At 52.1% G+C, this 16597-nt stretch overlaps 1 protein-coding gene across 2 annotated transcripts in view; it reads left to right on the top strand.

Moving 5' to 3' along the window:
- Window positions 1-14616: 14616 nt before the first annotated feature.
- Window positions 14617-16597, top strand: part of KLHDC8A (kelch domain containing 8A) — a 110930-nt gene continuing 108949 nt past the window's right edge. Inside the window, exon 1 of one of the 2 annotated variants that reach the window (XM_069633148.1) lies at window positions 14617-14666. The gene's annotated coding sequence lies outside the window, so the exon portion shown is untranslated. Of the gene's footprint in view, window positions 14667-15294; window positions 15433-16597 lie in introns of those variants that run through there. The other variant, XM_069633146.1, reaches the window with a different exon arrangement.

Here is a 16597-nt window from a genome sequence, read left to right as displayed (position 1 = left end):
TTTGGGGAAGTCCCCTCTCTTGACATAGGATGTGCAGGACATCCTTGGGCATTCCTTCCACAGGCTCCATTTCAAGATCCATGATTATTACAAATACCTAGCAGTGTCTGAACGTTGCCTGCCACAGTACTTTTATCATTGGGTGACTAAGCTGTGCGTAAGGCTCCAACTAGATCCCACAGCTGCCACCAATGTGACTAATCAACTTCTGGGGAACCAGTGGTCCAGGGATGAATATCGGTTTCGAAACCATCAATCAGCCCCACACCTCTAGTATACCAGAAGGGATGCGAACAGATTGGAATACCAGTAAATCATAAGACCTTCTTGTCTAATTTTGGTAATGTGGATGGAACGGCAGGCTTATTGCCACAAGGTTGTGGATTGTTGGTTATTTGCCACAGAGCAAAAAATACTATTACTACCCAATGATAAAAGGGACTGTCCAATCAAGGTTGTGTAAAAATATCTACTTTGTTATTATGCAACAGACAGTTCTAGCACACTACATAATACAACCCACCCTGTAAAGCAATATAGAGCACAGACTGTTTCAAGAAGGAAAAGGGAGGCACTCTGGATACTGACAGGAGGGTAGTCGATAAAGTAATTAATCGCATTAGTTCAAGGATACCTGGTTTCAGCACAAAGGGATCAATGGGTCGTAAAATGTCACTAGAGACTTTCTGAGAAGGACAGATCCACAATGTACTCTGTGCTTGTAGAAGTTCTTGGTTTTTGACATGGTCAAGTTGGTTTCAGGTTGCTTTACAGCTTCTGCAACAGAGTTCAAGATGGGAAGACAGCTGTGGGTATCAGGGGGCAGGCAGTTCGGTGAGCGAGGCTTGACGGATGGAGGCAAGCTGGCCTACATGGCGACTCAGGGTCAGGAATTGTTGTCTTGGTACTGGTTGGTGTGTTGGAAGCACTGGTTGAGGCGGCTCAGTCGACATTAGCGACTGCGATGTGACAACAATCAGTGGTGCAGTCGGTTGCAGCTCGACTGGCTCAAAAATGTCCTTTTAGGCAGACGCTGGTTGATACTTGTCAGTGCACTCCACCTAGCTTCTTCACTGGGTCTGTGTCTTCCTTTAAGGCAGACGGCCCAAAGCTGAGGAGACTGTTGCAGGCCACGGCCTTGTCCTTTGTTTGGTTCAGAGACTCTCTGGCACTTCCCACCTAGGAAGCTTTCTGCAGAGCCTAGCAGGGCACGCCGTGGGCTGGCTGGGTACCGGTTCTGGAGATGCTTAGAGGGTCCTCTGGATTCAGTATCTCCCTCTGTTCCCTTGAAGATGTTTAGTGGCGGGATCTTGCTTCCTCCTTAGAAATCCTGGCCTTCCTTCACAGGTGGAAGTTGTAAGGCAGACTGTACCTTCAGTGATTGGTGTAGGCTAAGCCTACCTTAATGAACCAATCCTGAGTCCCCATCTGCTGTTATGCATGAGGTCATAACCAGAGTGCTTTGCAACAGGAAAGGTAAAGGGGTGAAAACATGCACTACCATGTCCCACCCATCTTCCTGTCTGTTGTGGATCAAAGGGTCTCTCTGGTTAATTGAGCTCTCTGTGGTTCCTGATCAAAGTGGCAGGTCTCCCTTGAATCTGTCGTGAGAACAGACTTTGTCTTCATCAAATCACATACTCCTTCCCTCTCATTGGGGTCCCCCTGTGGGGTTGCCTACTGTAAACACATGTACCAGACATGACCGGTCACTGCCCTTCATACTGAGGCGTAAGTTGGATTCAGGTTGATACAGATGTATATCAAAGGTGTTGGGTTTCCTTTGTTAACCCTGCAACCAGAGCTCTCATGGGTCTGCTTAAATTAACTCATCAGTATGCATAGCTGTCCCCAGTAGGGCCTACAAAGGATGGGAATGTTTTAAAGTTTCATTAATAAGTATAAACAGGGAGGAGTTTGCCTGTAGGCTGCATCCACAGGTCTATGTGTTTGTTGTGCGTGAACATAGGAAAATGGGTGCGGATTAGCCCCACACAGTTTTCAGAGGTTGATCTACAATCAGTTAATTTCATATAGAATTTCCAGAAAAGCCCAGGCGAGTGCACACCCACCTTGTGGATGGTCAAGTTCCTCACAGAACGAGTTACATTTCATCCACTAGATGTTTCCGACGCCACCGGCCCTCAGTCATGATGCACCGTTACCCATGTGTGAGCTATCCGGGTCATTGAGGAGTGCTCAGGGAGGCTTCATGCAAACATTAAAGAAGACTGGTAACAGGAAGGGGCTATAGAGGACTCCACCCGTGACTGGATTGTGTAATGGTCTGACATTTTCCATTTGTGCTAGCGGGCACCTGCCCAACACGCTGGGACAATCCAAGTGAGTGGAGTCTGTGAACCCTACCTGTTTGGCAAGAAGTGTGGTAAGAGATAGGAGGGCACTGTGTTGAATGCTGTTGAGGGGTCTAGGGGACATTGCTACCCTTTGTCCACAATAGCAAGACGTCATCAAGAACCTTTGTTTAAGGGCTCGCTGCTACATCTAGGCCTGAGCAAAAGCTGGTAATCATGTAATGAGTCCTGGTGCTGCATTTGCTCACGTAATCATAAGGCAACCATGATTCAAATGATCTTTCACAAAAAGGGTAGGTTAGGATTTGGGGGTGGTAGTTTGTCAAGTCCTCTGGATGTTGGTTCACTTTTCTTGAGAAAGAAGCTTGATAAAAAGAGGGCAAGGTCCCTTGCGATCGAGACGCCTTGTCGATGGGGAAGAGGATAGGTGTGGCTCCCCTTAATTGCTGGCATGACAGTGATGGAGAGGGCATCATGCTTGCGTGTGGTAGGACTGGGGTGTAGAAGGGCTGCAGAGAGCTGCTCTCAGCAACCGGCAAGGAGTTGAAAGCCAAGGCACAGCCTTCCCAGAGGCCATGGTACTGAGGGATGGAAATACCATGTGACCTATCCAGAGGAACCAGAATACAGGAAGAAAAAGCTAAGGCTCAGAGGATGCCACCAGAAGACTCCCCAACGGTAACTGGAAACCGGGGGTCCAGAACTCCAATGACAAGAAGGCAGGAGTCGCAGGAGAACAGAGGAGCAAGAAACTGAGTCCATGAAGAGAAAGGGAATCCTGCATGTCGGACAAGAATAGGAAGAGAGCAGGAGAAATGGACTACATGGGAAGCAAGAACCTTCTAGTATCCACTTAGCAGGCATCATGGAGCGTTGAGATGTGGAGGATTAATCTGAGGAATCCATGTTGTTGTTTCTGGAACAGCAGGAATCTGACGTCAGGAAGCTCCTAGCGACCATGTTGCAGTTTGCCAAAAAGGACACCAGTGGCAGTATATGGAACGCAGGGTCGTGGATTAATTTACGTTTTTGTTGAGGACTTGGAGTCTTTCTTGGTTCTCGTGATGCTGGAAGAGTAGCCATGGTGGGATTGGCAGTGCGGGTAACACTGGAGACTCCCCAAGTAGGTTCTGGAGGCAATTGGGACCACACAGACCTCTTGGACGAGCGTCCTATGCCATGTTATGGCACCCCCCGTATTTATGTGGTACGGGAACAGTGCAGGGCACTGTCTGGGGTGCTGTAGATCTTCTGTGCAGCTGGGTAGAATGGCAAAGTGCTGGGAGGTGCTGCGGGTCAACCTCTGAGTTGCTGAAAGTCTGGGTAGGTAGGAACTGGACCAGCAGGGTATGGCAGTAGATCGATAGGATAGGCGGAAAACAAGGAGGAAAAGAAATGGCAAGGGACCCAGAAAAGGAAACTAGGCAGAAAGGCAAGGGCAAGGAGGGAGCAGGGGTGGTAGAAACCAGAAGTGTTGGTACACTGAGCGGCCAGGACTGACACAAGGGCAAGACTTGCAAGGAGCGTTAAGACGCATCGACCTCCAGCTCATGGCTTTCTTTTATGGCGTGATCTCACGCTATAGCACAAGACACGCTGCCCTGGTAACTAAGGATGCTTCGTGTCATCCCGGGCAGCCACGGGGCAGGACCTTCGCCCGCCGTGAGGAAACTATCATGGCGGGGCTGATCCTTGACATGCAATGCCCTCTCCCCACCCGGCGCAGGCCGCATCCAGGCCACATCGTAGTCATGTCAGATGAATGCGGGAGGAGACCCCACCACCAATAGACCCACCAGTTATATTACAGGGAAGTGGGGCCGAGCCACATGCAGGGATCGTACGCGCAAGGCGGGCCTAACACGCAGAGTTGTAACAGCTTCTTGGCTGAGGTGTTAATGTTAAAGGATATTTGTACCGCGCACTATCACCACCGGAGCGGTCCCCTGGTGCTCTGGTGGATCTGTGGGCCTGAATTGTAGCCATCTGAGAACAGTTCTTGATGAATCTGGTGGAATTGGGGAGTTAGACGTGGTGGAATCAGTGCTTTCAATGGAAATATAGAAGTGCAGGTACTCACTATCCCAGAGTACCTGCTTACTGTTGAGAAGGGCCAGTACTTCTCCAAAGTATTGCCTTCCTGCTGAGAAGTGCTGGTACTTTGCCTTTAAAATTAAAGAAGTGCAGGTGCTCGGGACCAGCAAGTACCTGCCCATTTATAGCACTTGCTTGAATAATCAACGCGTTTTCGGATTTTTTCTTTTTTTAAGTTTTTCAATGAAGGAGTTGATCAGAGACCTGCACTTACCCTTTGATTGTTGAAGGAGTTGTTCGGAGGAGGATTGCTGCAATGTTTTATCATAGTAAAGACTGATCTGCTTTTGTTGGCTGCCTCAGTTATTATTGCCACACAATATGAGGCTATGTCTTATGCTGCGCAGCTGTTAGAGTTTGGGGCGTAATTTCTTTCTACGCTACACTTTCTCTGCCTGACAATTTGCACATTTGCTGTCTTTGATTTCCAGGGAGTGCTTTTGTTCTTAAAAAGCACTGTGGCACCCAAAGGTCTGCAAGAGAGCTCATGCTCTGTTCTGTGGAGAGTATAGAGTTGAGGCCTCTAGGGCTTGCAGCGGTTGCCTGGTAGAGTGGGCTGCCGGCAAGGCTGCTTTGTGGTTATCCTTGATGGGGCTGTGGGAAATACGTGTTCGCCATTGCTGTCCTTGGCTACAGGGTATTAGGCAAGAAAGGAGGACCGGGGCAGTGGCGTAATCTGACCAGTCAGTTTAATAGGCGAATAACACTGATCGTGAGGGAAGGAGGAAAGGCCAGGTTGAGTGTGTTGCCCTGAAGGTGGTGGGAGCCTTCAGCACTGATAAAGTCCATGAGTGCCTCGCTGGTGGCTTTTGTGGATGCTGTGCCGGAGAGGTTCAAGTTGCGTATAAAGATATTGTTGTTATTACTGACCAAAGCGTGTGCTATCATATCAGTAATGTCATCTAGTTAGCCTTTTGTGCCCCCCTCCCCCCCACGGCGATGACAGGTGAAGTGAAAGATTGTGATTACGGTGTGGATGGGGGGTCGAGGGGTGCCAGGTGTGGAGCTTGATGGGTGAGCATGTTGGGCCTCTTGCGGTGTTCAGGTCCCCATCGTCTTGGCAGCACTATAATTAAAATGGCACTGCATTCTGGGAACCAGATTGGCCATTCCGAGATTTGATTCTGATGGACACCTGCATGGTGGCTATAGATGCTGGAGCTGTGAAGTAGGGCATCGCCATTGATCATCACGCAGCCCGTGCGTTGCATCGTGCTTCATGACTCAACTCATTGGCATCAATCCATTAGCTCTTACGGAAAGTAGGCCAAAATCAACGCGCCCCCACTTTCGCTGTGATGTCCTCGACTCTCGCTGTGTTTTGTCACTGAATTATGTTCGAGTTGTGCAGGCTCTACGTGTCATGGGAGGAGGAAATGCAGTGGAGGCGGGGAGTGACCTAGATTTGCGACTTTCAGGAAGCTACAGTCACAGCTGGAAGCTTGCCTCTTCTGTTCACATATATTAACTGTATGGACGTCTAGAACAGCAACACATGGAAGAATGGGTGCTAAAGAAAGGTGTAGCACAAGTGTGAGGTGAAGTGGGTGGGCTCTGGTGATTATAAGGATACAGATGTGTAGTTAGTCAAAGGCAAGGAGCTTAGCAAAGCATTAACACTAACAGGTGAGTCTGCAGCTGACTAGGAAGGGTGGGGGGGCGCATTATTTGTTTGTGAATGCAATCACTGAATGCTGGTGGATCAAGTGTCATCTTCTCATCTGTCTACCCCCCACTGGCATACCTGAAGACGCCTTCCCCCCCACCCACCCAAAATGACTTACTTGGCCACTGAAGCCTCCATTAACATCTCTCCGGGCCGTGTCAAGGAAACAGTGACCATGTATTTTCTATGTTTTGATTTTCCAAGCGAAATGACTTGCCCTCTTTGTGCATATTGTGTATGTTGGCAAAATAAAAGCATTTACCACCCCCTCCACACCTGCCGAGACAAGATGCCAGTGTGATAATGGTGTGGCCCTGTGGGTGCGCTGACCCAGTTGGCAAAGACCCTATGGCCTTGATGAAGGTCCTTGCTTCGTTCAAGTCAATTGACTTATGCCAAAAGGCTGTTACCAGACGGGTAAGCCCTCCGCAGGTCCCATTTATGCCTCAACGTTGGAAGTTAATGAAAAGTTATTAAGGAAGCGAGTGTGCTTGAAAGCGGGGAAGATGGAAAGAGAGTGAGAAGGAGCTTGGTTGGAATATGGGCGAGAGGACAGTGAGAAGGGAGGTCAGGAAGGAGTAAAAGAGGACAGGGAAAGGGGAGGCTGGAGAGGAAGTTTGTATGGCGGAGCTGGGATAGGATCAGAAGTACTAAGATGAACTGTTAAAAGAAGTGATGAGGTTACAGGGGGACAGACTGGTGTTTGAAAAGGAAAGTGTTTTTTTTCTTCCTATTTCCAAATCTGGGAAATGCATCATTGTCTTTTCCCTCTCTTTTCACCAAACTCCCTTCCATGTCCTATTCTCCCCACTCCTACCCCAATCTACTCCCACAGCATACAGAATTTAGAAGGGCTGCGTGGGTGTTCTCGTACGTTCTGGGCCTTTTCGCTGTCTTCCACAGGCCAGGCAAGTCCTCGAGATTTCATACAGACTCTGCTGACTGAGAGATGGGTCAACATGGCGGCCATCGAGTTTTTCGCCGCATAGGAATCGCTCCCCCAGCATTCGACTGTTTGCTGCCGCCAGGTGGTGAGGTATTAGCACTGCACGTTCTTTTCCATGTGCACCCTACACATCCAGCCACACTTGGCATGCCTCACCAGTCATGGACGCCTCAGCAACATCCCAAGGACCTAACACGCTTTGCCTGGAGGGGCTTTAACTGGAAGTGAATGGGAAAGATAAGAACTGGAGTGGTTAGGAAGTGGAGGAGAAGCTTGTGAAGTGATATTGATATTTTATTTCTCTCGCGCTCGTATACAAGTGTTTCACAGCACGACAAGGCAAGGGAGGGGAACAGAGGAGAACAAAACAGCAATCTTACTAGGCCCAGTGACATTGGGAACGTGCAAGTGCATGGGAAACGGGGAGGGGAAAAGTGAATGGAAGGGGGGAGAAGTGGAAAGTGCGAAGCAGAGGAGAAACAGATAAATAATAAATAAATAATAAATAAAGGCAAAAAACAGTGGTAGTGCAGCCAGCAATTTGCAAGTGCTAGGTTTAGGGCAGAAGACAGGGTAGGTCTGATAAGTGCAGGAAGAAAAAGGGGGGCTGTATGGATACAGACCCCAGTGCAAGGGGTTGCCCGGAGGCAGTGCGGGAGGGTGGCAGGGTGAGCAGGTACCTGGGCCCGGAGGACATAGGATGGCCAGGCGCACGGTGCCAAGAGAACAGATCATCGGGGGAGAGGGGGAGCGAAGGAAGAAGAAAAGAGGAAGGTCTTGAGGTGCTTCTGGAGATGCTTCTCCTCAAGTTGTACAGTGGCAGGGAGGCTATTCCAGAGGGTGGCCTCAGCCGAAGACAGAGATCTACCCCCAGCTCGTTTCTTTGAAAAACTACTGACCCTGAGGGAGTTAGAGGTAGAGGAGCGAAGAGCTCAAGAGGGGAGGTATTTGCGGAGGGATAGCTGAAGGTATTTTGGACCCATGCCCCAGAAAGCCTTGTGGACAATGCAGAGGGTTTTGAATTTAATCCTTACATCCACTGGGAGCCAATGGAGAGATTTCAGAGCTGGAGAGATACGATCCCAGGGCTTGAGGCCAAGCACAAGTCTCGCAGTCCTGTTCTGGATTAGTTGCAGAGGGCGGAGAGTAGAGGCAGGTAGATTTAGAAAGAGGCTGTTACAATAGTCCAAGCTAGAGAGACCCAGAGCTTGGGGTACCATGAGCTTCTGGGGGAAGGAGTGGAAAGACAGAGTACCTCTGAGGAGGTGCAGTAGGAATTTTGACTTTTTAGAGACCTCAGAGGGCGGAGAAGGAAAGGGTGGAGTCAAAGATGACCCAGAGGTTCTTAGCCTTGCAAGTGGGGGTAGGAGGAGGGCCAAGGGAGACGGCCAAAGAGTGAGGGGAAAGGATGGTGAAGGTGTGCCGATGAGGAGGATCTCCGTCTTGCTGGCATTCAGACAAAGACCATTGGCGGCACACCAATCTTGAATGGCAGTTAGGCAATCAGAGATGAGAGAGGGAGAGGAGGTGGCAGAGGGCAGCCTAAAAATGAGTTGAGTGTCGTCAGCGTAGCACTGGAAATTTGAGCAGAAAGTGACAATGCAGTGGGCGAGAGTTGCCAGGTATTGGTTGAAAAGCCAGGGCGAGAGGTTAGAACCCTGGGGAACACCACAGGTAGCGAGGAAGATAGATGAAAAGAAGGACCCAAGTTGGACCTGGGAGGGTGTCATGGGTATCAGGTAGGTAGTTGGGGCAAGCTGGGTGGAGGCTTGGCAGGCCTGGCATGCCAAACAGGAAGTGCATTTTAACTCATGAGCTCTCTAGTGTTTAGGTGTGGCTGGCTATATAAGCCACACCCAAAATTCTTCCAGTGCTTCGTGTTGCTTTCTGTGAGCTGTATCAGCAACACACTTGCCGTGCTCTGGATCATCCTGTTTCTGCTTACCTGCTCCGGATCATCCTGTTTCTGCTTACCTGCTCCGGATCATCCTACTTCTGCTTATCCACTCCGGATCATTCAGCTTCAGCTTACCTGGTTCTTACTCCACGCCGCAGCTATCTCCAGTCAAGAGGGGACTTCTACACCGGCACCTGTAAGAACAAAGAAGAACAGCGTTAACACGCGCACATCAGTAACGCTGCGCATACTCACCGAATCTTCCCGTGACGCTGGAATCCAGGTTAGTTGCACGAGCGCACAAATCCCTGTAAGAAAGAAGAGACATTATTCATTGCGCTCGCTCCAATAACGAGGACACTAATTTGACTGCACGCTCTCTCTCTATGCGGTGCATACTTACCAAAAGCCTCCGTGCAAACTTACCTAACCACCAAGTCTCCAGTAGCGCTGAACCCGGACTCGAGGCGCTAATATCACATAATTTCTCCTGCAAGGGAAAGGGAGAGACATTACCAGGCACGCTCGAATTGAAGGCGGTGAGCAAACCTACCAGCAGCTAGCTTCTACACGCAGCGCTACTCACCCACAAAAATACCGGCAAACAAAGACAATACGGACAATTTTGGACACTCAACATTCTCCGCGCAATGTTCACTTGTGGGAAGGACTTTCTAGCCAGTGAAGAAACTGGCGCCTTGAACTCTCGGCCTCGCTCTGAAGGCATAAAACAGCGTTTGGCATCTGAACTCAGCCTACAGACATTGGCACTAATCACATGAGTGAATCGCGCCACTGCAAATGCAGGATGGCGTGCACACCCTACTAAAGATCAAGGTAAACCCATTGGGGGACATCACAGCACACAATAAAGAGAAGGGAAGGGCCCAGGGGAATCGGGTGGATTCAGGTCTGAGTGTGCACCTTGTATTTGACAGGTATTCCTCCAGGTGAAACCGGGGAAGTGAAGACTCTGGGTCAAGGGAGGCTTGTCCATCGCTCCTGCAGAGCACAGGTGAGTGTGACAGAGGGTCGATCTGCGAGGAAAGAGGTCAGCTAGGCCAGAACCTGATCAGTGATACCCAGGTTTTCACGGAGACGGTTGAGCAGAATGGGATGGTTGACCCTGTCGAAGGCAGAAGAGAGATCGAGCAGGATGAGGACAGAGAGAATGTTAGAGTCAAGGTTGGAGAGCAGATCTTCACGGATGTTCAGGAGAGCAGTTTCCATGCTCTGGCAGCTCTGAAGCCAGACGGTGGTCATGGAGACAGCCAACAGAATTGGAAAGAAGGTTAAGCTGAGAGATGGATAACTTTTCCAGGAGTTTGCCCAGAAAGGGAGCAATGTAAATTGGGCGATAGTTAGCTGGACAAGAAGGATCTGCTGTGGGTTTCTTAAGAAGAGGATGCACAAAGGAGTGCTTCAAAGTGGAGGGGAAGGATCCGGAGGCAAAGGAGTGGTTGCAAAAATCCGCAAGGGCCAGAGTGAGGGAGTCAATGTGGTCCTTGATGGTTTTAGAAGAACAGGGATGAACCTGTTTTGACGAGGCTTTCATAGATTGGATTTGTCTAGCAACCTCGTCAGGGGAGAAAAGAGGAAAGGACGAGAAGGATGGTGGGGGGGTGGCTAAAGGAGGGTCAGCAAGCACAGATGGAGAGGGAAGAGGAGGGGGGTGAGTGGATAGGATGTCCTGGGTTTTTTAAATGAAGTGAGAGGCAAGGGCATTGCAAAGAGCCTGGGAGGCAACAGGAGGGGTAGAGACTTCAGCAGGGTTGGCCAGCTCCTTGCAGATTTGAAAAAGTTTGGCCGAGCTGTTAGATGCCGCAGAGACATGAGCTTGAATGTGGACTCCCTTCTTGGTGAGGACAGAGAGTCAGTATTGCCTTTGTAGCAGGCGACAGGCCAGTTTGTCAGAGGATGAACAGGAAGTCCACCATTTCCTCTCAGCCGATACATTACGTGATACCATGAGGCCATGCCATCCTGCTCAACCGTCTCTGTGATAACCTGGGTATCACTGGTCAGGCTCTGGCGTGGCTGACCTCTTTCCTCTCTGACCGACCCTCCCAGGTCCAACTTGGGTCCTTCCTCTCCTCTGTCTTCTACTCTACCTGTGGTGTCCCCCAGTGGTCGAACCTCTCTCCCTGGCTTTTCAACCAATACTTGGCACTCCTTGCCCACTGCATTGCCACTCTCTGCCCCAACTTCCAGTGCTATGCAGATGACACCCAGCTCATTTTCAGGCTACCCTTGGCCTCCTCCTCCCTGTCCCTCATCTCTGACTGTCTTCTATCCAGGAGTGGTGTGCCACCAATGACCTCTGCCTTAATGGCAGCAAGACTGAGATTCTCCTCATCGGCACACCGGCTCCCTCCTTCCCTGTAGCTCTCTTCATAAATATCTTCCTTCCCGAGCCCTTCGCTCATCCGCCTCCAACTCCCTCAGGGTCAGTTGCTTCTCCAAGCAATGAGTTGGTGGTTGATCTCTCTCTTCGGCAGAGGCCTCCCTCTGGAACAGCCTTTCTACCTCCCTGAAACTTGAGGAGAACCATCTCCGGTTCCGGAAGCACCTCAAAACCTTCCTCTTTGCTTCTGCTTTCTCTCCCCTCTCCCCTGCTGAATTCCTGGCTGAAACTGCACTGGTTACCTAGCCACCCTGCCTGATCTCAGGCCCAGGCCCCGCCGGCTGCACACATGCACTTCCTCCCTGGCAACCCCTGCACCTTGGGACTGTTTTCTGTATCCCTTCAGTGCCCGTACCAGCACTTATGTCTGCACTTACCTTGCACTTGCCACCTCTGGCTGTTTATTATCTTATTTTTTCTGCTACCCCTTGTACTGCACTTTCCACTCTCCCTTCCCCCACGCCCTTCTCCCTTTCCCCCTTCCCATGCACTTGCGCGATCTGAATGACACCTGGCCTAGTAAGACCGTTGTCTGTCTTCCCGTTGTTCCCCCCTCCCTTGCCTCGTCGCGCCTCGAAACACTTGTGTATAGGTGCGTTATAAATGCCATATCATATCATACATTATGTTGTTAGGGGATAGAGGGGGATACTGAGATGGCACTGATAAGGACAGGACAGGACTGTTGGGTAGAGGAGAGATGGTAAGGAGAGGGCACAAAGAGAAAGAGAGGAGTGGCTGTAACCACACTCCATTCTAAATGCATTTGCTACACTATACACCCCTCCCCCAACACTGGTGTCTGATGCTGTGCACTGCGGACAACCCTTCATCCAAGTAATGTACACAGGAAACAGGCGGGAGGTTCTGGGATGAAAGTGTCATGGGGGAGACACAGGGAGTGATGGGAGGGAGAGAAGGGAGGATCTGGGGTGAAAGGGTTGGGGAGAGACAGAAGTTGTCTCTGGGGTATAAGGGTTGGGGAGTGATGGGAGGGGGAGAAGGGAGGTTCTGGGATTAAAGGGTTGGGGAGAGACAGGAAGTAATGGGAAGGAGAGAAGGGAGGTTCTGAGATGAAAGGGTTGGGAAGAGACAGTAGTGTTGGGGAGGGAGAGAAGGGAGGTTCTGGGATGAAAGCCTGGGGAGAAACAAGGAGGGTAATGGGAGGGAGAGAAGGGAGGTTCTGGGATGAAAGGGTTGGGGTGAGACGGGGAGTGATGGGAGGGAGAGATGGGGACTTCTGGGATGAAAGGGTTGGGGAGAGAGAGAGAGAGTCTCTGGGGTATACGGGTTGGGGAGTGATGGGAGGTGGAGAAGGGAGGTTCTGGGATGAAAGGGTTGGGGAGCGAGTGATGGGAGGGGGAGAAGGGAGGCTCTGAGATGAAAGGGTTGGAGAGAGACAGAGGGAGTAATGGGAGGGAGAGAAAGGAGGTTCTGGGATGAAAGGGTTGGGGAGAGACATGAGTGATGAGAGGGAGAGAAGGGAGGTTCTGTGATGAAAGGGTTGGACAGAGACAGAGGGAGCGATGGGAGGGAGAGAAGGGAGTTTCTGGGATGAAAGGGTTGGGGAGAGACAGAGATGGGAGTTTCTGGGATGAAAGGGTTGGGGAGGGACAGGAGTGATGGGAGGGAGAGAAGTGAGGTTCTGGATTGAAAGAGTTGTCGAGAGACAGGGAGGGATGGGCGAGAGAGAAGGGGGCACTGGGATGAAAGGGTTGGGGAGAGACAGAGGGAGTGATGGGAGTAAGAGAAGGGAGGCTCTGGGGTGAAAGGGTTGTGGAGAGACAGAGGGAGTAATGGGAAGGAGAGAAGTGAGGTTCTGGGATGAAAGGGTTGGGGAGAGATAGAGGGAGTCTCTGGGGTGAAAGGGTTGGGGAGTGATGGGTGGGGGAGAAGGGAGGTTCTGGGATGAAAGGGTTGGGGAGAGATAGAGGGAGTCTCTGGGGTGAAAGGGTTGGGGAGTGATGGGTGGGGGAGAAGGGAGGTTCTGGGATGAAAGGGTTGGGGAGAGACAGAGTGATGGGAGGGAAAGAAGGGAGGTTCGGGGATGAAAGGGTTGGGGGAGAGTCAGAGTGATGGGAGGGAGAGAAGGGAGGTTCTAAGATGAAAGGGTTGGGGGAGAGACTGGGTGATGGGAGGCGGAGAAGGGAGGTTCTGTGATGAAAGGCTTGGGCAGAGAGTCATGGGAGGGAGAGAAGGGAGGCTCTGGGATGAAAGGGTTGGGGAGAGGGAGTGATGGGAGGCTGAGAAGGGAGGTTCTGGGATGAAGGGGCTGGGGAGAGGGAGTGATGGGAGGGAGAGAAGGGAGGCTATAGGATGAAAGGGCTGGGGAGAGAGTGATGGGAGGGGGAGAAGGGAGGCTATAGGATGAAAGGACTGGGGGAGAGACTGGGTGATGGGAGGCGGAGAAGGGAGGTTCTGTGATGAAAGGGTTGGGGAGAGGGAGTGATGGGATGGAGAGAAGGGATGCTCTGGGACGAAAGGGCTGGGGAGAGATAGAGGGAGTGATGGGAGGCGGAGAAGGGAGGTTCTGGGATGAAGGGGCTGGGGAGAGGGAGTGATGGGAGGGAGAGAAGGGAGGCTCTGGGATGAAAGGGTTGGGGAGAGAGTGGTGGGAGGGGGAGAAGGGAGGCTCTGGGATAAAAGGGTTGGGGAGAGGGAGTGATGGGAGGGAGAGAAGGGAGGCTATAGGATGAAAGGGTTGGGGAGAGAGTGATGGGAGGGGGAGAAGGGAGGCTCTGAGATGAAAGGGCTGGGGAGAGACATGGAGGGAGAGAAGGGAGGCTCTGGGATGAAAGGGTTGGGGAGAGACAGGATTGATGGGAGGGGGAGAAGGAAGGTTCTGGGATGAAAGGGTTGGGGTGAGAGAGAGAGAGATATGGGGGAGAATGGAGGCTCTGGGATGAAAGGGCTGGGGAGAGAGGGTGATGGGAGGGGGGAGACGGGAGGTTCTGGGATGAAAGAGTTGGGGTGAGACGGGAAGTGATGGGAGGGGGAGAAGGGAGGTGTTGGAATGTAAGTGTTGGTGAGAGACAGGGGTGATGAGAGGGGGGAGAAGGGAAGCTCTGGGGTGAAAGGCTTGGGGAGAGCGAGAGAGTGATGGGAGGCGGAGAAGGGAGGTTCTGGCATGAAAGGCTTGGGGGGAGAGAGAGTGATGGGAGGCTCTGCGGTGAAAGGGTTGGAGAGAGGCGGGGGAGGGAGAGAAGGTATTCGGTGGGCTGTGGGAGTAAGAGAGTGGGAGGATGCTGGAAGCCGAGGGGGGTAAACAGAGTGAGCCTTGGTAGGAGGTGTGGAAGGCTGGAATGTGTGAAGTGGGGGGAGGTTAGGAATGACATCTACAGGTGGTGAGTTCTGGAAGGACAGAGTGGGGTGCAATGGCGGAGGGCAGAGAGTGAGGACTGGTTAGGGTTCGCGGGGGGCGTTAGGAAGGGACACGGGAGTGTTTCGTTCGGCACAGAGAGAATTAAAGGGGGCGTTAAGGGGGGTGGGGGGCGCGAGAGGGGACTTTAGAGCGAAGGAGAGGTTTGGGAGGAAGTCGGTGGGAGATTGGGGAGGGGAAGGGGGCCAGAAAGGGAATGTATTAAGGTGAGAGGAGGGCAGCGTGTGGAGAATATAGGTCAGAGAGGCGGCTGGTGGGGGGTGCGGGGGACATCGTGGGATGTAGGAGGTCAGGCGGGGCGGGAAGGGCCAGGACAGCAGTCGTGAGGTCACACACACACAGATCGCGACCGTAGTGACATGTACCCACGGGGCTGCCTCTCCCACTCATTCCATCATCCCCTTCCTGCCATGCGGGGCGTGCTGTAATATACAGGTCACGGGGTTCCGCCCAATGAGAAGCTCGGGAAGGACTCTGCACCTCGGATTAGCGGTCCGCGGACTATGTTCGGTCATTTCCATTAATTGTATTCTCGGCCCCCGCCGGAGCTGCGGGGGAGGGGGTTGGCGGCGGCCGATGCATTTCTTCCGTGGGAGGCGGGGGCTCTTGGGCCGCGCCCCGAAAGAGGCTGTGCGTGTTGCGGGCGGTGGTGGGGCTGGGGGCCCGTCGGTCTAGGACCCGGCGGAAGATCGCCTTCAGACGGCCCTAGGACCCCATCCCCACTGGCAGAGGTGAGTTCTTGGCTATCGTGCATGTGTCGCTGTTTACCAGCAGGGCAGCGTCGCACCCCCGCGTAGAATAAATAGGGGGGCTTTCATTCTTGCGTGCGTTGCTTGCTGCTTCGAACCGCTGTAAACAACAAGTACCCCAATTTAGTGGTACTCCTTGTATCCACCTCGAAAAGGGTCATCTCTACGCAGCGGGCACTTTTAACTCTGCGCCATATTAATGTAATGTCCACACGAACAGAGAAATCACGGCACTGGTTACATTAACACGCTGAGCTATGTTTTACCCGGAATCCCAGTACGACAGCCTCAGTTTATATACACATGTCCAAAAAGTAGGTGCATTAGCCTACTGAGATCGCCAGGTGATACATGGGCGCTCACATTCGACACCTTCTCGAGTCACGTTCTACCATAGCGCGCCCAGGTCCAAGGCGCTTGTAAGGATGTTAAAAGGAGTACCCCACTCACGGTGGAGACTGTGGGGTCTTCGGCCCTGGCCACGGTAACAGCCGTGGTTGGGAGAGGGGGCTGGGGTGGTGTTGGCACGTGGTGTAGTCTGAGGATTCAGGGGGTGCTGTGGGTGGTGATTTAAGGGGTGGAAACGAGGACCCATGAATAATGCGTGTGGGGGCTGGCTTGTTTTTTCGAGCACACCGTGTGATCCTGGCTAGGTCTCACTGTCTCTGTGTGCGTGTGCTTCAGGGCTGGGTGCCTTTTGGAAGAATCGAGGTTGAGGATTAAGCCCCACCCCCCCCCCCCCCCGCCTCCCGCCCGATCCCCTCAACGCCTGACGGCCCACTAAGTTCTAGTCTATACACGCGTGGGTTTGCTTCGCAGCTCAGGTGAGTTTGGGGTACATATTATGGTTTTACATATAAGCAATCCTGGAAGTGGGGTGATCCTGCGTGGACGGGGATGGAGTCCGGGTAATTGGGGTGTGCACCCAGCCCCCGTGGCAAGGGACACATTGTGGGGCTCCCCCCCCTCCTAGATCACTCCGCCTGTACCGCCGGCCACTTTCTGTGATATGGTGTGGCTTCTATAAATAGTACTGTACAACTCTCTAAACTGGCCGATTCCTGCACTAACCTTACACTGATGCGCCAATTGGGGAGTTATAAAGCGCCGCATCAGAGTCTCGAAGCACTATCATTGCCCAACCTGT

The sequence above is a fragment of the Ambystoma mexicanum genome, chromosome 13 (assembly GCF_040938575.1).
Source record: "Ambystoma mexicanum isolate Mex_15411 chromosome 13, UKY_AmexF1_1, whole genome shotgun sequence".
Classification (NCBI taxonomy): Eukaryota; Metazoa; Chordata; class Amphibia; order Caudata; family Ambystomatidae; genus Ambystoma; species Ambystoma mexicanum.
The sequence above is the reverse complement of the archived record's forward strand: the minus strand, read 5'-3'. Positions and strand labels throughout refer to the sequence as shown.